Consider the following 12597-nt stretch of genomic DNA (forward strand, 5'->3'; position numbering starts at 1 on the left):
TTAGGGTGACACCAGATTGGGTAAGGCTAGCCTACACAAACAAGCCTACACACACATGAATGAATGAAAAACAACTACTTGATTTCCTGTATATATGATCATGAGAGAATCCCATCGTAAACGCCTGTAATCTACCCAAGTGCAACTGAAATGACTGCAAAATTCAGTTCTAGTAGGGGCTGCCGCCACTAATCCCTCCTCCCTCTGCATTTAGCCAACCCCCTCACGCTCACCCAAACTGCCCCTCCAACTCCTAGCTCTCCCCATGTCCCGCACAGCTCACCCCAAGCCCCACCACCTTTTAAGGGAGGGGGGAAGCACTTCAGAGAGTGGTTGATTGATGTGCCCCTATTCCGTTAAACAGCTCACATGGCCCATGTACCACCCACACTGTTCACTTGCCTACCTGCTGTCATGTTAGAGTTGGGATGGCCACCTATTGGTGGCCGTACAAACTGCAGCATGATGGCAGCCTTGCATTTTTATGTAAATAGGAAGAAAATAAAACTACTGGGTGTGTTTGAAACACTGGTGAATGGAGGTAATGTTTTAAGAAGACAAGGTGTAAAGTTGTTCAGCCTTATAGGCTATAGCAAAGGGTGAGGAACTGTAATTTAAACAAATATGGGGGACACTTTTTTGAGGATGAAATATTGGGATGAGCCACAAGTTCTAGTACAGTGGTACCTCGGGTTAAGTACTTAATTTGTTCCGGAGGTCCGTTCTTAACCTGAAGCACCACTTTAGCTAATGGGGCCTCCTGCTGCCGCTGCGTCGCCGCAGCACAATTTCTGTTCTCATCCTGAAGCAAAGTTCTTAACCCGAGGTACTATTTCTGGGTTAGTCTGTAACCTGAAGCGTATGTAACCTGAGGTACCACTGTATTATGAGAGTAGAAAAATGTCCATATTTCCATCTTATCCATGTGCTTTATAATTTTACAAAGCTCTATTTGTTCCACTACCGCTTTTTTAAAAGTTACACAGAAGCCAGAATCTATCATGGCTTTTTAGTACAGAAACCAGAAAGAGGTCCAGCCATATTTCCCCAAAGAAGCCGTTATGCCCAGCAAGCATTTTTGCTCTAACCTGCGACAGTAGGAGGAAACAAACAAGTACTAGTTTTTCAGCTTCTCTGAGCATTTTGCAGGCTAGTCAGCAGTGAACATCTGGCAACTGAAAGCAGCAGGAGCTATTCTCTTTACAAACATCTGTTCAAGTATTTTAACACTGATGTTTTATTAGAATTTCTCTCTCTTCTGAACCTGGGGAGGAAGAATTGCTGTGGGGAATGAAGTTGAAGGGGAGCAGAGCAATATGAAGGGGAGCAGAAGTTGAAGGGGAGCAGAGCAATTACTTTGACAGTAATTCCCAAACTCTGGGCTGGGGGAACACTAGTGGGGAAAAGACTGTGCTGTCTGAAAAATAATATATTATTCACCTCTATTGTACTGCACTTGTAGCAATAAAGTCCTTAGCTGAGCTGGTGTGATGTGGACATTAATTGCACGAATGCTGTGAACTTGCCCATTTATGGTTATGTAAATAGGAGCTTCAGGGAAGCCGCAGCCGCCTTTGAACCATAGGAGTGGGATAAATTTTCTCTTTCTGCCAATTCCCTGTTAGTGCCAATGCAGGCTTCCCTGCAAAAGCGAGATTTGGCTTCGGAGAGAGGATTTATAACACCAGCAGCAACGAAAGTGCATGTTAACTGCAGCTAATGTTGCATCTACTTTGGCCCTCAGACCATTCAGTTGTTAAGGAAAATTACAAAGCAGTTTTCAGGATGGTTAACATCTCACATGGGATAGTTAAGGACCGGGGTGATGTCCAAGGAGGCAGGGAAGCCTAAGGGACAGAGTCTAGAAACAGGAGGCCGAAGGGGGAGGGGGATGCAGAGCAGGCAGTGGACTTGAGCAAGAAGAACCTAGAGGAATAGTATGTGAACAATGCTGATTTGAGGAAAAAGAACTGAGCTCATAGGAAGCTGCCTTATGCTGAGCCAGTCTATGGGTTCCATCTAGGTCAGTATTGCCTATTCCAGGGTTTCCCAAATGTGGGTCTCCAGCTGTTTTTTTTTGGACTACAGTTCCCATCATCTCTGGCCACTGGTCCTGCTAGCTAGGGATGATGGGAGTTGTAGTCCAAAAACAGCTGGAGACCCAGGTTTGAGAAACCCTGGTCTATATTGAGTGCCAGCAGCTCAGGTTTCCAGAGGCAATCTCTTCCACATTACGCCATCCAGCAGAGCTTTTTTTTAAAGCACTGAGCCTATTACACTCTGGCCCAAAGGAGGTGGTAGAACCAATGATAGCTTGCTGTGACTTTGTTTGCAAAGCATTTAGGTGCTGAAATCACTTGCATCTGTCAGAACCTTCACTCCATTGTTATTGCAGATGAGTCTCAAGAGGTGTTCTCGAAGCTTCTCATTTTGGGAGAAAAACAACCATCAACACCTCCCCCCCCCAAAATGCTAATGCTAATCTAGGCTGCATCAGCAGAAATATAGTGTCCAGATCAAGGGAAATTACCACTCTATTCTGCCTTGGTCAGACCAGACCAGGAATACTGTGTCCAATTCCAGACACCACAATTTAAGAAGGATGTTGGCAAGCTGAAACGGGTGCATAGGAGGGCAACCAAGATGATCAATGGTCTGGAAACTAAGCCTTACCGAGGAGTGCTGAGTTGAAGGAGCTGGGTAGGTTTAGCCTGGAAAAAAGGAGCCTAAGAGGAGATATGAGAGCCATCTTCCAATATCTCAAGGGCTGTCACATGGAAGAGGGAACAACCTTGATTTCTCCTGCTCTGGAGGGTAGGACTCGAAGCAATGGCTTCAAGTTACAAGAAAGGAGATTCCAATTCAACATCAGGAAAAAGCTTTCTGATGGTAAGAGCTGCTCGACAGTGGAATGGTCTCTTTTGGGAGGTTGTGGGCTCTCCTTCCTTGGAGGTTCTTAAGCAGAGGTTGGGTGGCTGTTTGTCACAGATGCTTTAGCTGAGATTCCTGCATTCCAGGGGGTTGGACTAGATGACCCTTGGGTCCCAATTATACAATTCCATGATTCTATGATCAGGGCGGAATGGATTCTTTGAATATGAATTGAGGCTTTGGCGAAAGCAGTATATGCTTCCTTTTTAAAGACTTAGACTCCCTGGCACCTGACCACGCACCTTCAAATCCAGACAGGTTTGTCTTAGCCTTTAATCTTCTGAGTCAAATAACACACGCTGTCTCTTCATACTACCCTGGGCTATAATCATATTCCGGAGTTTTTAAAAGTCAGAATCAGTCAGGATCATACTGAGACTCTTCCAGAAAAGCATAAACTAGGGCAGACAGTTGCTCATAACATCTAAGGAGTGTGTTTAGTTTAGGAGCTTTGTGCATTTGGGCACAACAGTGGAAGTTTAGGATCAGTTTTCATTCTCCAAGATGGGCTGCCTTCCCAGGTTTATGGAGCCCTATCTGCCCCTCATTTAAATACAAACCCACCGCTGATACAACATGATTGCACCAATGCCATGTTGCAAAATGCAGCTGTGCGAAAACGCTTGTCTGGAAGGGCCCACAGAAAAAAGCCACAGTTAGAATGGAATAAAATGGGATATTAGAATATTAGAGCAGTTATGCTGGAAAAGAAGAGTTGTCTTTGGAGAAGGAAATTTAACAGTGGCCAGTATTTTTGGTGCCTTGAATAAGAGAAGAAGGAAGGAGTCAAGGATAACTCCACGGTTTTGCATTGGGAGAGAACCAAGAATAGAAGTATCACCCAGCGTGCGAGAGAAAAAATTAGTGCAGAAGGAGAACATACCAACAGTTTTGGATATGGTAAGCTTAAGATGAGTGGGGAACCTACAGCAAGGAAGAGCTGCAAGACAACCATCTTTATATGAGAGGGGAAGATGAAAGTCGATCAGAAGAAGATAAGCTGAACTGCAGGTCATTGGCATAAAAGGGATAGCAGCCGTTAAAAGAACAAATTATTGTGTTTTACTTTTAACGGCTTGACATGTTGTAAGCTGTGCATCTGACATCATTGGCAGATACATTTGCCAGTTACTGCCTGCTTGTCAGGGAAGTCAGATTTGGCAATCTGCGTGTTTTGTCTGCTGTGAAAATAAAATATCACTCTGTCACCCGACGGAACAAAGGGGTTACTTTGGAGCAGGGAGGACTGGCAAGCTTATCCCCCTTGCAGTGACAACACGCAAGGGGCAAGCTCTTTAATCATGCCACATGATTAAAAATACCACAAGGAGGCATGGCACATTCAACAAAGGGGGGTCTGTGTGTGCCACCTTTCATCAGACGAGATGATGAGGCGGTAGACAAGCTTAAAAATGAAGTGTATAGTGTCACACAAAAGCAACAGGTAAAAATCTGCAAGCTGGCTAATTAAAGTAGCTGGGTAAATAAAAATGTCCACATACACTGGAAGAATGGCAGACGCAACTGATAGCCTACATGGAACTGGCGGAGATGACCGGCAGAATCCGAGACCTGGGAGAGGAGACGATAGAAGAAGACTGGAAGAAATTTAAGATCTATTTACAAAAACATTGTAAACTATATGAATGTTAAGAAGGATGCTAGAGTATAAACAACTGGGCACCATTAAGCTAGAGGAAGTGAATTATGAAGATAAGCTAAAGTTTAAGAAAATATTAATATTGGGAAGCTTTAAGTTATATTCAATGTGTTAAGATTTGAGCCAAAAGATATTTAAGATTAGAGATATAACATTGGAAAACTAGATAATAAGAATAGAAACAAGGGGATAAATTTGCTGGACAAAGTTTTATAGACAAGAACGCAGGAGCGGGAGGTGCGAGGAAGTCCAAAGAAGTTAAGAAAATTAAGGTAAGAGATGTGATATTGTGATATTGTTCTGTTTTTTGGCATTGTAATTAAAGAAAACTGCTAATAAATATATTTTTTTAAAAAAATGTCCACATAAAGGATAATATTTTTGCCAGGCAAGATCTCTTTGCAGGGGCATTCCATAGCTAGCATGCCTCTGCTTAGCTAATGTTTATCTCAATGCAGATGGAAGAGACTTAAAGAATTGTAGAGTTGAAGGGACCCTGAGGATCATGTAGCCGAAACTCCCTTCAACGCAAGAATATGCAGCTGCCCCATACGGGAATCAAACTTGCGATTTTGGTATTATCAGCACCATGCTCTCTAGCCAACTGAGCTATGGGAGGTCCTAGAGGCCTACGGGCTTGTGGAGACCTTAAAGCAAGAGCAGGGCAGCGGCGGAGCAAGCCGATCGGGTGCCTGGGGTGGCGAGTGCGCCCTGTGCCCGGGTCGAGGCCAGCTGCCCATGGGGGCACCGTAAGGCTTCTGAGGAGTCTGCCTGCTTCCTCCCACTCAGCCGCCCTACAGCTGAGGGGGAGGCAATGGGCGGACTGTCTGGGGCAGTGTGGAGCCTGCGGGTGCTCAAGCCACTGCGTCACTTCCAGGAAAGACACGTGGCTCAGGCGCACTGCAGGCCCTGCTGTGAGTGCCGCCCACCATTTTGTCACCCCCCTCAGTGGGGACACCCAGGGCGGGCCGCACTCACTGCACCCCCCTTGCTACGCCACTGGTGCAGGGAACGCTTTCCAGTCTGAGGGCCACATTTCATTCCAGGCAGCTTTCCAGGGGCTACATCCCATGTGTTGTTGTAAACAAAATCTGCCCTTCTTCCCTTATGGGGTATGCAAGAGCCCGTATAGAGTCCTTAAGTGGGTTCCCTATCAGTAGGAGAAAATAACAAAGGCCAACCAGAGAATATTGAGAAGCAAAGCAGCTAGTAAGCCTGATCTTTATTAAAGCTGTTGCAACAGGGTGCTCCCCTCACACAAAGGAAAGGAGGAGGAACCCAGAACAAAGGTGTGCCTGCCCTTATATACTGTAGACATTTTAAATTCCCTGCCCTGGAGCTCAAGACCACCCCTCCAAACATCATCCACCCATCACAGAAGGGGTGTAACCCAAGACCACCACCCCACAAACATCACAGAAAAGGTGGTCTACAACAGGAATGTGAATGTTGTTGTTTTACCTGTCTGCCCGGTTATCTGATAATGCCTTACCTGATTGCCTTTCCTGGTAGACTGCCCATTCCTTTGAGATGGTGATTATCCAATTCCTGAGACAATGGGAAGGTTCCCTCACCCTTGCAGAAAAACATTTGGTCAGTTTGGGAGTCAAAATGGTTTCAGGACGGTCTTCCTGTGCTGCTCCAGACATGTGGTCCACATATCTATGTGCGTGCTTGGTTGGTACATTTATTATATATATATAAGACCTTAAATTTTTTTATTGCAGTGTGCGCAGCAGGGCCAGAGGCAGAAGGGAGCCGAGTGGTGAATTTACCTTTTGTACAGTAGGCTTCTTTCCACACACTCACTCCAACGCCCCACCTGCGATCAAGGGCATTGCCAGATCTCAAGGACACCTTGCAGCTGAGCAAAAACACCAAAGAAGGATGCAAAACAGGATCCTTGCTGACGGAAAGGCTTGCAGGGTTGCATTGTGGACTCTGCTCCCCTGCAGGTTTTTAAGCAGAGGTTGGATGGCCTTTATGTCATGGATGCTTTAGCTGAGATTCCTGCATTGCAGGGGGTGGGGGGCCTGGACTACATGACCCTTGGGGTCCCTTCCAACTCTACAATTCTACGATTTGGCCCCTTGGTCTCAGGTTGCCCACTCCTGAGACCTCCTGAGACTTCAAGCAGGTTGAAGTGGGAGCAGGTGCTTGAGCCCCAAGCCGTTTTAGGTCCCTTAAATTAGGACCAGAAGTTAACAGGTAGCCAGTGAAGGCTTTCTGTTTGTTTATTTTAGAACTGGTGTAAAACGAGTTGTGCCAGTTGGAGTTGTAGCAGCTGTGTTTTGTGCTAATTGAGGCTTCTGAGCTGTATTCAGAGGCAGCTGCTGTGTAATACATTGCATTCAACCAACCGAGATCACTATGGCTGGAAAATGGATGAGGTAAAGTTTTTCTCCTAACTTGGGATCATCGAATGCAGCCTAATGTTGGAAAATTCTGGACAGACCAAAGGAAGTATTTGTTCACACAGGGCATCACTGAACTGTGGAGTTTCCTCTTACAAGCCGTAGTAAAGGTAAAGGGACCCCTGACCATTAGGTCCAGTCGCGGACGACTCTGGGCTTGTGGCGTTCATCTCACTTTATTGGCCGAGGGAGCAGGTGTACAGCTTCTGGGTCATGTGGCCAGCATGACTAAGCCGCTTCTGGCAAACCAGAGCAGCACACGGAAACGTCGTTTACCTTCCCGCCGGAGCAGTACCTATTTATCTACAGTGGTACCTCGGGTTAAGTACTTAATTCGCTCCGGAGGTCCGTTCCTAACCTGAAACTGTTCTTAATCTGAAGCAGCACTTTAGCTAATGGGGCCTCCTGCTGTCGCTGCGCTGCCGGAGCACAATTTCTGTTCTCATCCTGAAGCAAAGCTCTTAACATGAAGCACGATTTCTGGGTTAGCGGAGTATGTAACCTGAAGCGTATGTAACCTGAAGCGTATGTAACCCAAGGTACCACTGTACTTGCACTTTGAGGTGCTTTCGAACAGCTAGGTGGGCAGGAGCTGGGACCGAACAACGGGAGCTCACCCCGTCACGATCTTCCAATCAGCAAGCCCTAGGCTCTGTGGTTTACACCACAGCGCCACCTGCGTCCCTACAAGCCGTAGAGATAGCTCCAAAAATTGATCTAACCCTCTTCCTAAAATATCCAGCTTGGCAGCTGTCAGCATACCACAATATGACTATTTTCTATCCTCCTCTGTTGGAGGCAGTATTCTTCTATTTGCCAACTGATGGTGCTTGCAGGCTACCCATGAGCACCTAGTTGGCCACTGTGAGAACACGATGCTGGACTGGATGAATCTTTGGCCTGATCTAGCACAGCCCATGTTGTTATGAGAGGAAGGGGAAGTTCTCCGGCACTCAGGGAAGAAGCTATTGCGAGATTTAGCGTCCTGCACACTTCCACTGCGACTCAGTGCTTCTCCCGGCGCATCTAGCAGAGAATTGCCAACAGCGGTGTAACCTGTGTGAAATCTCAAGCATGCAGAAAAACACTCCATACACTGCTTCTTTCTAATCTAAGAAGCTTTATTTACAGCAGCATAATAACTCAGCATTCTGGGAGAGCAAGCAGACATGCTGTCCCTCCCTTCCTAGCAAAAACGAACATAACAAGCAGAAACCCCTATGTGCACACCCCCATGGACAGGACGCCACTCCATGAGCTATTAACCCTGTAAGCTCTGGTTCTTCTCACAGCTATTCCCCACATACATTGATACAGCTCATGATTTTCATGCAGAAGGTCCCTGGCCCATCTCCAGATATGGAGGGAGATGTTGCCCATCTCAAACTGAGACAAGCCACTGTCAGTTTCTGTAATACCGAGACACATGGACCAATTTTCCATACGCAGCTACTGTTCTCAGATTACTGTTAAAGTGAACCACCATGAGATCTATGGATGAAGGGTGGTGTACAAATTTAATAAATGAGTAAAATTAAAGGCCCTAACCACTGCCATGGGGCAACTTGAGGTATTTCAGCACCTGAATAACAATAACAACGAAACAACAACAATATTTGTACCCCGCCAATCTGACTGGGTTGCCCCATCACTCTGGACGGCTTCTAGCATACACAAAAAGATAATAAAGTATGTTGGGGATCTGTCCCCACCCAGAGGCACCCAGGAGGGGAGGTTTTCTGCAGAGCTTTGCCACCAGTCCCTCTCTGCCCCTAGAAGCTGGGCGGTGGAATGGGAGTGATGCTGCTTGGGGGGTGCCGCCTAAGGCACCCACTTCACCCCCCGCCTCAAGGGTGGACCGGCTCTGCAGTCAGGGCAAAAAGGTGGCAAGCCTTTCGTAGCCCGGCTTTATTTCCGAAATCTTTATAACCATGCAGCTCAATGTGTGTGACAGCAGACTATTCCACTGAGGGTGCTGTTTCATGCCCTCCTGTATCGGCCTGAATTAAAGCCTTTTCTTTTTCCCAAGAGAAAAGTGATGTTATGTCAAGGATCAAGCACAGCCATTGCAACTTCAAAATGGCAGTGCCTCACAAGTCTGCCACCAGATGGCAATCTCTGCCTGTGGTTGCACTGAGGTCTTCAAAGAGTGTGAATAAATTCTGAATGAAACAGATTGGGGTGGGATAGGCTCTCTTTGGCTCTTAGGACTCTCCCCCTCGACAGCCAGACCCTTACCAGCCCGGCTTCGCACCCTCTTTGAGAGGGTCTCGTTTTCATACTTACCTGGCTGGAATGAGTCCTTGCACTCCAATAATGCTCCTTGGATGAAGGATAGAGAGGGGTGCACAAGTGCCTATAGAAATGGGATACGCTATCCCTAATAATCCTGTTCTGAAGTGTCACAACAAATGTTTTGTGTGCGCTCACTCTTCATGGTGGCCAGAAATGGCTGCACCCCTTTACTTCATTCTTTGCAAATATTCTGCCTCTCAGGGCCAGGCATAGCAGACTGTGATTATTTGCGAAAAAAAGAAAGACCCCAAACCTTCCAAAATTAACTCTATTACCCATATATTGTCTCTCTCTAGGGGGAACAAAGCTGGTGCATTAATGCTATTTGTATTGGTAGCTGGAAATTGCTACAAATTAGGAGTTGCCAACATGGTATTTGCGGGTGAACTTGGGTGTGGGATGATACCCATTGCAGTTTCTCCAGTTTGTAAATGTGCCCAGTGGTCCAGAAAGGCTGGTCGACCCTTAGGAGCTCATACTTGGGAGTAGGAAATACTGCTATAGCCCCAGTACTGGAAAATATAATAGCTGGCTTTCAGAAAGCCTTGCTCGTCACCATCAGCTACTACTTTATGTGTCCATAATCTCACATTCAGGGTGCTTTCAGACAACCTGTTTATTGATCATCCGGGTTTGTCAGCAGGGAGATTAGATTATGTTGGCTATTTAATGAGCATCCATTATGATTTGTTTGTGTGGAAGATAGATGGTCCTGCATCAAAGCAAATCAATGCAGGGAGCATTTGTGAAATGGCTATATGTTGGGATCTTATTCCTGGGAGATGATTCTCTTCCCCACTAGAAGTAGCAAAAATACAATGGCTCATTCTGAAGCAGCCCCACTTTTCAAGATCAGCTATCTGTACTTCATCTCATTTTCCACTTCAGCGGAGAACAGAAGAGCGGAGAACAAAACCACATAGTGTCTCTTCTGTCACTCTCTAGAGAAAAATTGTTACACGCCGTGATAGCATACCTAGAACACTGTCTACCTTTGTGGTCCAGCGCATAGGAAAATGAAATGTTCCCCACCTTGTGAACAAAACAATTTGGTGCTCTTCTGCTACCCTCCTGGCTAGCCAGATATTGCTAAACACCAGCACCTCATCAATAGTGTCTCTCCAACTCAGGCATAACAAACCATGACTGCTGGTTTTCAGAAGCCTTGCTCTTTACAATCCACTACTTAAAAAATCAACTCATTTTTCACTTCTGGGTGAGTAAAATAACATCGGGTTAGTTAGCACTATGGCGAATGTTCCATCAGTCAGTGCAAGGAATTATTAATGTGCAGTGGGATGGTCTCCCCCTCTGCTTCTCTGGCAAGCCCCCCAAACCTGTTCTGGGGTTTCTCCACCGCAATCTTCTGGTCTGGAGCAGATGGGATACCACAGGGGACCCACAGACAGGAGAAGAGGGGGGAATTCTGTCCTGCTAGCACAAGTAGCTGTGGGATAGCTCCATTGGTTGGAGCATGGTCTGATGATGCCAAGGTTACAGGTTTGATCCTTGTAAGGACAGCTGCAAATCCCTGCATTGCAGGGGTGTTGAACTATCAGTTGATTCCCAGGGTCCCTTCCAACTAAGTCCCTGATTCTAAGTATTTAGTTGAATGGCACCCATAGCACTTGATGGTGCATATTGCATGGGTTGTGAAAAATGGCCACATCTCAGGATCTCACACTTGGAACATGAAAGTGTGGTGTCAAGAATGTCCAAGCACGTCAAAAAAAATTGTACTTGTTTTTCAAATCTACATATCTATCTCTACCTCTCTATTTAACATGACAAGTATTTATTTTATTTTTTTTGAGATTTCACAGAATTTATTTGACCGGAATGCAACACAACAGTACAATCTCCATATATTTTCTGCCAGGATAATTTATTTTCTGTTAAAATCTACAGCTGGCTCACTTCTTGCCAGCCCCAACATTTGCTTTTAGCTCTGACTTCCTTCATTCTGTTCTTACGTTCTTTATGCTGTTTCCTTGAAGTCTTTTTCTTTTCATACAAACCATGCTTGGCTAGTCTATGCTTTGGTTCATTTTTCTTTGCATAGTCAAGAGCATCGTAGATCATGCCAAAGCCTCTTGTCTTCCCACCTCCAAAATGAATCCTGAAGCCAAAGACGAAAATGACATCTGGGGTTGTCTTGTACATTTTGGCTAACTTTTCACGAATTTCAGTTTTGGGAACAGTGGTCTTTCCAGGATGAAGAACATCTATCACCATCTGCTTACTCTGAAGCAGCCTATTGGTCATGAACTTCCTTGATTGGATGGTGACCGTGTCGTTCATCTTGGTGGCGTCTCCTGCAAAAGGAAGTATTTTATAAACCTATGCTATCCAGCTAACATGTCCCCTAGTCAATTTTTATTATTATTATCCTTGAGCCACCTGGAAGCCTATTTTGCTTATCTGGATGGGCCACATCGCCTCTTCCTTGTATGATAAGAGTACTAGGTACTCTTCAAACACCTTGGTTCCTCCACTTCTTTCTAAAGGGAAGCAGCTTAGAAAAATTCTCCACAGAGATGCCATTCATGAAAATATGAGGGGGTGGAGTGGTTTTTGGGTTTTTTTTTGCTAAGTGATAGCTCCAGTTCCTCTCTCTGAGACATTTCCTGGGAATACAGGCCATTAAGCAACCCCTCTGTTGGAATTGCCATAGCAACCCTCACACAATGCCAGTGTCCTGCTCCCCCCCACCCCCACAGAAAGATACCCACCCCAGACTCTTGTTTCTGAGCTGACAGCTGTGATTCGAATGCTCCTTGAACCGAATCTTTGCATGTGGAGCTGGCTTTACAAAAAAATAGGAGAAACAAATGCTTATAATCAGGGCTTGACTGATTTCTTTCATTCATGCTTGAGAAGGGAGTGTAAGAGGTTTTTAACACAGCACCCCTCTCTGCCAGTCGTAGGGCAAATTCTCAGTGATGACAAAAAAAAACAAAAACAGAAGAAGCAAGGTTGGATTCTGCCATCATAATCTAGACCGATGCACCGAAAAAACACAGGATGCAATGGGATTTGGTTTCCTAAATCTCAGCTATTACTCTCTTTTTTAAAGCCAGTTTCTAGTCCTTTGGGGAATGAAAATGTGATTGAAAGTGTTTGGCCGTGCTTGCTGAAAAGTACAAGAGGTGACTAAATCAGTTTTCAGGGGGCTGGCCGTTCAAAGCTCTGCAAAGCTTTGCTGGAGAGTAGCAAATACAGTAATAAATTCTGCAAAACAGTTTAAATATTAGAATGAATTATGAAAAATTTGCACTGGTTGCAGAAGGCTACTTT

At 45.5% G+C, this 12597-nt stretch overlaps 1 long non-coding RNA gene and 1 pseudogene across 2 annotated transcripts; one reads left to right on the plus strand and one right to left on the minus strand.

The window, feature by feature from the left end:
• The first annotated feature begins 1020 nt into the window (after positions 1-1020).
• Positions 1021-1481, plus strand: LOC309367296. The gene is made up of 2 exons (XR_014167002.1): positions 1021-1332; positions 1365-1481. It is a non-coding gene; the product is annotated as an uncharacterized lncRNA (long non-coding RNA).
• A 9613-nt stretch (positions 1482-11094) lies between these two features.
• On the minus strand, positions 11095-11644 carry LOC309366349 (small ribosomal subunit protein eS24 pseudogene; annotated as a pseudogene). The gene has a single exon. The product of its transcript is annotated as a small ribosomal subunit protein eS24 pseudogene (transcript).
• Positions 11645-12597: the final 953 nt, after the last annotated feature.

The sequence above is a fragment of the Podarcis melisellensis genome (assembly GCF_964234715.1).
Source record: "Podarcis melisellensis genome assembly, chromosome: 1".
In the NCBI taxonomy this organism is placed as follows: domain Eukaryota; kingdom Metazoa; phylum Chordata; class Lepidosauria; order Squamata; family Lacertidae; genus Podarcis; species Podarcis melisellensis.